This window comes from Carassius gibelio, chromosome B22 (genome assembly GCF_023724105.1).
Source record: "Carassius gibelio isolate Cgi1373 ecotype wild population from Czech Republic chromosome B22, carGib1.2-hapl.c, whole genome shotgun sequence".
In the NCBI taxonomy this organism is placed as follows: Eukaryota; Metazoa; Chordata; class Actinopteri; order Cypriniformes; family Cyprinidae; genus Carassius; species Carassius gibelio.
The window spans coordinates 41,327,334-41,334,833 of NC_068417.1; the positions used below are offsets into that span (position 1 = coordinate 41,327,334).

At 39.6% G+C, this 7,500-nt stretch overlaps 11 non-coding genes across 11 annotated transcripts; all 11 read left to right on the forward strand.

Annotated features, from left to right (window-relative positions):
* Nucleotides 1-406: 406 nt before the first annotated feature.
* Nucleotides 407-526, forward strand: LOC128004807 (5S ribosomal RNA). The gene has a single exon (XR_008177482.1). It is a non-coding gene; the product is annotated as a 5S ribosomal RNA (ribosomal RNA).
* Nucleotides 527-892: 366 nt separating this feature from the next.
* LOC127996194 (5S ribosomal RNA) lies at nt 893-1,011 on the forward strand. The gene has a single exon (XR_008169108.1). It is a non-coding gene; the product is annotated as a 5S ribosomal RNA (ribosomal RNA).
* Nucleotides 1,012-1,639: 628 nt separating this feature from the next.
* LOC127996505 (5S ribosomal RNA) lies at nt 1,640-1,758 on the forward strand. Its single transcript, XR_008169409.1, has one exon. It is a non-coding gene; the product is annotated as a 5S ribosomal RNA (ribosomal RNA).
* Nucleotides 1,759-1,979: 221 nt separating this feature from the next.
* On the forward strand, nt 1,980-2,098 carry LOC128004927 (5S ribosomal RNA). Its single transcript, XR_008177599.1, has one exon. It is a non-coding gene; the product is annotated as a 5S ribosomal RNA (ribosomal RNA).
* A 512-nt stretch (nt 2,099-2,610) lies between these two features.
* On the forward strand, nt 2,611-2,729 carry LOC128000301 (5S ribosomal RNA). Its single transcript, XR_008173088.1, has one exon. It is a non-coding gene; the product is annotated as a 5S ribosomal RNA (ribosomal RNA).
* Nucleotides 2,730-3,357: 628 nt separating this feature from the next.
* LOC127996506 (5S ribosomal RNA) lies at nt 3,358-3,476 on the forward strand. The gene has a single exon (XR_008169410.1). It is a non-coding gene; the product is annotated as a 5S ribosomal RNA (ribosomal RNA).
* Nucleotides 3,477-3,697: 221 nt separating this feature from the next.
* Nucleotides 3,698-3,816, forward strand: LOC128004929 (5S ribosomal RNA). The gene has a single exon (XR_008177601.1). It is a non-coding gene; the product is annotated as a 5S ribosomal RNA (ribosomal RNA).
* Nucleotides 3,817-4,328: 512 nt separating this feature from the next.
* Nucleotides 4,329-4,447, forward strand: LOC128002844 (5S ribosomal RNA). The gene has a single exon (XR_008175580.1). It is a non-coding gene; the product is annotated as a 5S ribosomal RNA (ribosomal RNA).
* A 511-nt stretch (nt 4,448-4,958) lies between these two features.
* LOC128004554 (5S ribosomal RNA) lies at nt 4,959-5,078 on the forward strand. Its single transcript, XR_008177242.1, has one exon. It is a non-coding gene; the product is annotated as a 5S ribosomal RNA (ribosomal RNA).
* Nucleotides 5,079-5,444: 366 nt separating this feature from the next.
* LOC128003012 (5S ribosomal RNA) lies at nt 5,445-5,563 on the forward strand. The gene has a single exon (XR_008175744.1). It is a non-coding gene; the product is annotated as a 5S ribosomal RNA (ribosomal RNA).
* Nucleotides 5,564-7,217: 1,654 nt separating this feature from the next.
* LOC127996507 (5S ribosomal RNA) lies at nt 7,218-7,336 on the forward strand. Its single transcript, XR_008169411.1, has one exon. It is a non-coding gene; the product is annotated as a 5S ribosomal RNA (ribosomal RNA).
* Nucleotides 7,337-7,500: the final 164 nt, after the last annotated feature.

Below are 7,500 nucleotides of genomic sequence, written 5' to 3' on the forward strand. Positions count from 1 at the left end.
TGGGAATACCAGGTGCTGTAAGCTTTTTGGACATTTTTCACTTAGTATATAATAATTTTGCCAAAAAATAGAGTCAATGCCCGATCTCTGAATATTTGCAGGTTTGGGCCTGGTTAGTACATGGATGGGAGACTGCCTGGGAATACCAGGTGCTTTAATCTTTTTGGAAAATTTCACGAATTATATAATAATCTTTCATTAAAAAAAAAAAAAAAAAAAAAAAAAAAAAAAGAGTCAATGCCCGATCTCTGAATCTTAGCAGGTTTAGGTCTGGTTAGTACTTTGATGAGAGACTGCCTAGGAATACCAGGTGCTTTAAGCTTTTGGGTTTTCTTTCCTACTTAAATAATGTACTGGCGATAAGATTGGCTGGTCTTTAAATAGCCCTCTCTTTGCAGCAGACTTCGCTTACGGCCATACCAACCTGGCTATGCCGGATCTCGTCTGATCTCGGAAGCTAAGCAGGTTTGGGCCTGGTTAGTACTTGGATGGGAGACCGCCCTGGGAATACCAGGTGCTGTAAGCTTTTTGGACATTTTTCACTTAGTATATAATAATTTTGCCAAAAAATAGAGTCAATGCCTGATCTCTGAATATTAGCAGGTTTGGGCCTGCTTAGTACATGGATAGGAGACTGCCTGGGAATACCAGGTGTTTTAATCTTTTTGGAAAAGTTCACAAATTATATAATAATCTTTCATAAAAAATAAAAAAAAAGAGTCAATGCCCGATCTCTGAATCTTAGCAGGTTTAGGTCTGATTAGTACTTTGATGAGAGACTGCCTAGGAATACCAGGTGCTTTAAGCTTTTGGGTTTTCATTCCTACTTATATAATGTACTGGCGATAAGATTGGCTGATCTTTAAATAGCCCTCTCTTTGCAGCAGACTTCGCTTACGGCCATACCATCCTGGCTATGCCCGATCTCGTCTGATCTCGGAAGCTAAGCAGGTTTGGGCCTGGTTAGTACTTGGATGGGAGACCGCCTGGGAATACCAGGTGCTGTAAGCTTTTTGGAAATTTTTCACTTAGTATATAATAATTTTGCCAAAAAATAGAGTCAATGCCAATCTCTGAATATTAGCAGGTTTGGGCCTGGTTAGTACATGGATGGGAGACTGCCTGGGAATATACTGCCTTTAATTATAATTTTGCATTATTGAGACACTGTTTTCCTAATGAATGTTGTTCAGTGCTTTGACGCAATGTATTTTGTTTAAAGCACTATATAAATAAAGGTGATTGATTGATTGATTGAATACCAGGTGCTGTAAGCTTTTTGGACATTTTTCACTTAGTATATAATAATTTTGCCAAAAAAAAGTCAATGCCCGATCTCTGAATATTTGCAGGTTTGGGCCTGGTTAGTACATGGATGGGAGACAGCCTGGGAATACCAGGTGCTTTAATCTTTTTGGAAAATTTCACGAATTATATAATAATCTTTCATTAAAAAAAAAAAAAGAGTCAATGCCCGATCTCTGAATCTTAGCAGGTTTAGGTCTGGTTAGTACTTTGATGAGAGACTGCCTAGGAATACCAGGTGCTTTAAGCTTTTGGGCTTTCTTTCCTACTTATATAATGTACTGGCGATAAGATTGGCTGGTCTTTAAATAGCCCTCTCTTTGCAACAGACTTCGCTTACGGCCATACCAACCTGGCTATGCCCGATCTCGTCCGATCTCGGAAGCTAAGCAGGTTTGGGCCTGGTTAGTACTTTGATGGGAGACCGCCTGGGAATACCAGGTGCTGTAAACTTTTTAGACATTTTTCACTTAGTTTATAATAATTTTGCCAAAAAATAGAGTCAATGCCCGATCTCTGAATCTTAGCAGGTTTAGGTCTGATTAGTACTTTGATGAGAGACTGCCTAGGAATACCAGGTGCTTTAAGCTTTTGGGTTTTCATTCCTACTTATATAATGTACTGGCGATAAGATTGGCTGGTCTTTAAATAGCCCTCTCTTTGCAGAAGACTTCGCTTACGGCCATACCATCCTGGCTATGCCTGATCTCGTCTGATCTCGGAAGCTAAGCAGGTTTGGGCCTGGTTAGTACTTGGATGGGAGACCGCCTGGGAATACCAGGTGCTTTAAGCTTTTTGGAAATTTTTCACTTAGTATATAATAATTTTGCCAAAAAATGGAGTCAATGCCAATCTCTGAATATTAGCAGGTTTGGGCTTGGTTAGTACATGGATGGGAGACTGCCTGGGAATACCAGGTGCTGTAAGCTTTTTGGACATTTTTCACTTAGTATATAATAATTTTGCCAAAAAATAGAGTCAATGCCCGATCTCTGAATCTTAGCAGGTTTAGGTCTGGTTAGTACATGGATGGGAGACTGCCTGGGAATACCAGGTGCTTTAATCTTTTTGGAAAATTTCACGAATTATATAATAATCTTTCATTAAAAAAAAAAAAAAAAAAAAAAAAAGAGTCAATGCCCGATCTCTGAATCTTAGCAGGTTTAGGTCTGGTTAGTACTTTGATGAGAGACTGCCTAGGAATACCAGGTGCTTTAAGCTTTTGGGTTTTCATTCCTACTTATATAATGTACTGGCGATAAGATTGGCTGGTCTTTAAATAGCCCTCTCTTTGCAGCAGACTTCGCTTACGGCCATACCATCCTGGCTATGCCCGATCTCGTCTGATCTCGGAAGCTAAGCAGGTTTGGGCCTGGTTAGTACTTGGATGGGAGACCGCCTGGGAATACCAGGTGCTGTAATCTTTTTGGAAATTTTTCACTTAGTATATAATAATTTTGCCAAAAAATAGAGTCAATGCCAATCTCTGAATATTAGCAGGTTTGGGCCTGGTTAGTACATGGATGGGAGACTGCCTGGGAATATACTGCCTTTAATTATAATTTTGCATTATTGAGACACTGTTTTCCTAATGAATGTTGTTCAGTGCTTTGACGCAATGTATTTTGTTTAAAGCACTATATAAATAAAGGTGATTGATTGATTGATTGAATACCAGGTGCTGTAAGCTTTTTGGACATTTTTCACTTAGTATATAATAATTTTGCCAAAAAAAAGTCAATGCCCGATCTCTGAATATTTGCAGGTTTGGGCCTGGTTAGTACATGGATGGGAGACAGCCTGGGAATACCAGGTGCTTTAATCTTTTTGGAAAATTTCACGAATTATATAATAATCTTTCATTAAAAAAAAAAAAAGAGTCAATGCCCGATCTCTGAATCTTAGCAGGTTTAGGTCTGGTTAGTACTTTGATGAGAGACTGCCTAGGAATACCAGGTGCTTTAAGCTTTTGGGCTTTCTTTCCTACTTATATAATGTACTGGCGATAAGATTGGCTGGTCTTTAAATAGCCCTCTCTTTGCAACAGACTTCGCTTACGGCCATACCAACCTGGCTATGCCCGATCTCGTCCGATCTCGGAAGCTAAGCAGGTTTGGGCCTGGTTAGTACTTTGATGGGAGACCGCCTGGGAATACCAGGTGCTGTAAACTTTTTAGACATTTTTCACTTAGTTTATAATAATTTTGCCAAAAAATAGAGTCAATGCCCGATCTCTGAATCTTAGCAGGTTTAGGTCTGATTAGTACTTTGATGAGAGACTGCCTAGGAATACCAGGTGCTTTAAGCTTTTGGGTTTTCATTCCTACTTATATAATGTACTGGCGATAAGATTGGCTGGTCTTTAAATAGCCCTCTCTTTGCAGAAGACTTCGCTTACGGCCATACCATCCTGGCTATGCCTGATCTCGTCTGATCTCGGAAGCTAAGCAGGTTTGGGCCTGGTTAGTACTTGGATGGGAGACCGCCTGGGAATACCAGGTGCTTTAAGCTTTTTGGAAATTTTTCACTTAGTATATAATAATTTTGCCAAAAAATGGAGTCAATGCCAATCTCTGAATATTAGCAGGTTTGGGCTTGGTTAGTACATGGATGGGAGACTGCCTGGGAATACCAGGTGCTGTAAGCTTTTTGGACATTTTTCACTTAGTATATAATAATTTTGCCAAAAAATAGAGTCAATGCCCGATCTCTGAATCTTAGCAGGTTTAGGTCTGGTTAGTACATGGATGGGAGACTGCCTGGGAATACCAGGTGCTTTAATCTTTTTGGAAAATTTCACGAATTATATAATAATCTTTCATTAAAAAAAAAAAAAAAAAAAAAAAAAGAGTCAATGCCCGATCTCTGAATCTTAGCAGGTTTAGGTCTGGTTAGTACTTTGATGAGAGACTGCCTAGGAATACCAGGTGCTTTAAGCTTTTGGGTTTTCATTCCTACTTATATAATGTACTGGCGATAAGATTGGCTGGTCTTTAAATAGCCCTCTCTTTGCAGCAGACTTCGCTTACGGCCATACCATCCTGGCTATGCCCGATCTCGTCTGATCTCGGAAGCTAAGCAGGTTTGGGCCTGGTTAGTACTTGGATGGGAGACCGCCTGGGAATATCAGGTGCTGTAATCTTTTTGGAAATTTTTCACTTAGTATATAATAATTTTGCCAAAAAATAGAGTCAATGCCAATCTCTGAATATTAGCAGGTTTGGGCCTGGTTAGTACATGGATGGGAGACTGCCTGGGAATACCAGGTGCTGTAAGCTTTTTGGACATTTTTCACTTAGTATATAATAATTTTGCCAAAAAATAGAGTCAATGCCCGATCTCTGAATATTTGCAGGTTTGGGCCTGGTTAGTACATGGATGGGAGACTGCCTGGGAATACCAGGTGCTTTAATCTTTTTGGAAAATTTCACGAATTATATAATAATCTTTCATTAAAAAAAAAAAAAAAAAAAAAAAAGAGTCAATGCCCGATCTCTGAATCTTAGCAGGTTTAGGTCTGGTTAGTACTTTGATGAGAGACTGCCTAGGAATACCAGGTGCTTTAAGCTTTTGGGTTTTCTTTCCTACTTAAATAATGTACTGGCGATAAGATTGGCTGGTCTTTAAATAGCCCTCTCTTTGCAGCAGACTTCGCTTACGGCCATACCAACCTGGCTATGCCGGATCTCGTCTGATCTCGGAAGCTAAGCAGGTTTGGGCCTGGTTAGTACTTGGATGGGAGACCGCCCTGGGAATACCAGGTGCTGTAAGCCTTTTGGACATTTTTCACTTAGTATATAATAATTTTGCCAAAAAATAGAGTCAATGCCTGATCTCTGAATATTAGCAGGTTTGGGCCTGCTTAGTACATGGATAGGAGACTGCCTGGGAATACCAGGTGTTTTAATCTTTTTGGAAAAGTTCACGAATTATATAATAATCTTTCATAAAAAATAAAAAAAAAGAGTCAATGCCCGATCTCTGAATCTTAGCAGGTTTAGGTCTGATTAGTACTTTGATGAGAGACTGCCTAGGAATACCAGGTGCTTTAAGCTTTTGGGTTTTCATTCCTACTTATATAATGTACTGGCGATAAGATTGGCTGATCTTTAAATAGCCCTCTCTTTGCAGCAGACTTCGCTTACGGCCATACCATCCTGGCTATGCCCGATCTCGTCTGATCTCGGAAGCTAAGCAGGTTTGGGCCTGGTTAGTACTTGGATGGGAGACCGCCTGGGAATACCAAGTGCTGTAAGCTTTTTGGAAATTTTTCACTTAGTATATAATAATTTTGCCAAAAAATAGAGTCAATGCCAATCTCTGAATATTAGCAGGTTTGGGCCTGGTTAGTACATGGATGGGAGACTGCCTGGGAATAACAGGTGCTGTAAGCTTTTTGGACATTTTTCACTTAGTATATAATAATTTTGCCAAAAAATAGAGTCAATGCCCGATCTCTGAATATTTGCAGGTTTGGGCCTGGTTAGTACATGGATGGGAGACTGCCTGGGAATACCAGGTGCTTTAATCTTTTTGGAAAATTTCACGAATTATATAATAATCTTTCATTAAAAAAAAAAAAAAAAAAAAAAAAAGAGTCAATGCCCGATCTCTGAATCTTAGCAGGTTTAGGTCTGGTTAGTACTTGTATGAGAGACTGCCTAGGAATACCAGGTGCTTTAAGCTTTTGGGTTTTCTTTCCTACTTATATAATGTACTGGCGATAAGATTGGCTGTTCTTTAAATAGCCCTCTCTTCAATCAATCAATCAATCACCTTTATTTATATAGTGCTTTAAACAAAATACATTGCGTCAAAGCACTGAACAACATTCATTTGGAAAACAGTGTCTCAATAATGCAAAATGATAGTTAAAGGCAGTTCATCATTGAATTCAGCTATGTCATCTCTGTTCAGTTGAAATAGTGTCTGTTTTTATTTGCAATCAAGTCAATGATATCGCTGTAGATGAAGTGACCCCAACTAAGCAAGCCAGAGGCGACAGCGGCAAGGAACCGAAACTCCATCGGTGACAGAATGGAGAAAAAAACCTTGGGAGAAACCAGGCTCAGTTGGGGGGTCAGTTCTCCTCTGACCAGACGAAAACCAGTAGTTCAATTCCAGGCTGCAGCAAAGTCAGATTGTGCAGAAGAATCATCTGTTTCCTGTGGTCTTGTCCTGGTGCTCCTCTGAGACAAGGTCTTTACAGGGGATCTGTATCTGGGGCTCTAGTTGTCCTGGTCTCCGCTGTCTTTCAGGGCAGTAGAGGTCCTTTCTAGGTGCTTTTTGGACATTTTTCACTTAGTATATAATAATTTTGCCAAAAAATAGAGTCAGTGCCTGATCTCTGAATATTAGCAGGTTTGGGCCTGTTTAGTACATGGATGGGAGACTGCCTGGGAATATACTGCCTTTAATTATAATTTTGCATTATTGAGACACTGTTTTCCTAATGAATGTTGTTCAGTGCTTTGACGCAATGTATTTTGTTTAAAGCACTATATAAATAAAGGTGATTGATTGATTGATTGAATACCAGGTGCTGTAAGCTTTTTGGACATTTTTCACTTAGTATATAATAATTTTGCCAAAAAAAAGTCAATGCCCGATCTCTGAATATTTGCAGGTTTGGGCCTGGTTAGTACATGGATGGGAGACAGCCTGGGAATACCAGGTGCTTTAATCTTTTTGGAAAATTTCACGAATTATATAATAATCTTTCATTAAAAAAAAAAAAGAGTCAATGCCCGATCTCTGAATCTTAGCAGGTTTAGGTCTGGTTAGTACTTTGATGAGAGACTGCCTAGGAATACCAGGTGCTTTAAGCTTTTGGGCTTTCTTTCCTACTTATATAATGTACTGGCGATAAGATTGGCTGGTCTTTAAATAGCCCTCTCTTTGCAACAGACTTCGCTTACGGCCATACCAACCTGGCTATGCCCGATCTCGTCCGATCTCGGAAGCTAAGCAGGTTTGGGCCTGGTTAGTACTTTGATGGGAGACCGCCTGGGAATACCAGGTGCTGTAAACTTTTTGGACATTTTTCACTTAGTTTATAATAATTTTGCCAAAAAATAGAGTCAATGCCCGATCTCTGAATCTTAGCAGGTTTAGGTCTGGTTAGTACTTTGATGAGAGACTGCCTAGGAATACCAGGTGCTTTAAGCTTTTGGGTTTTCATTCCTACTTATATAA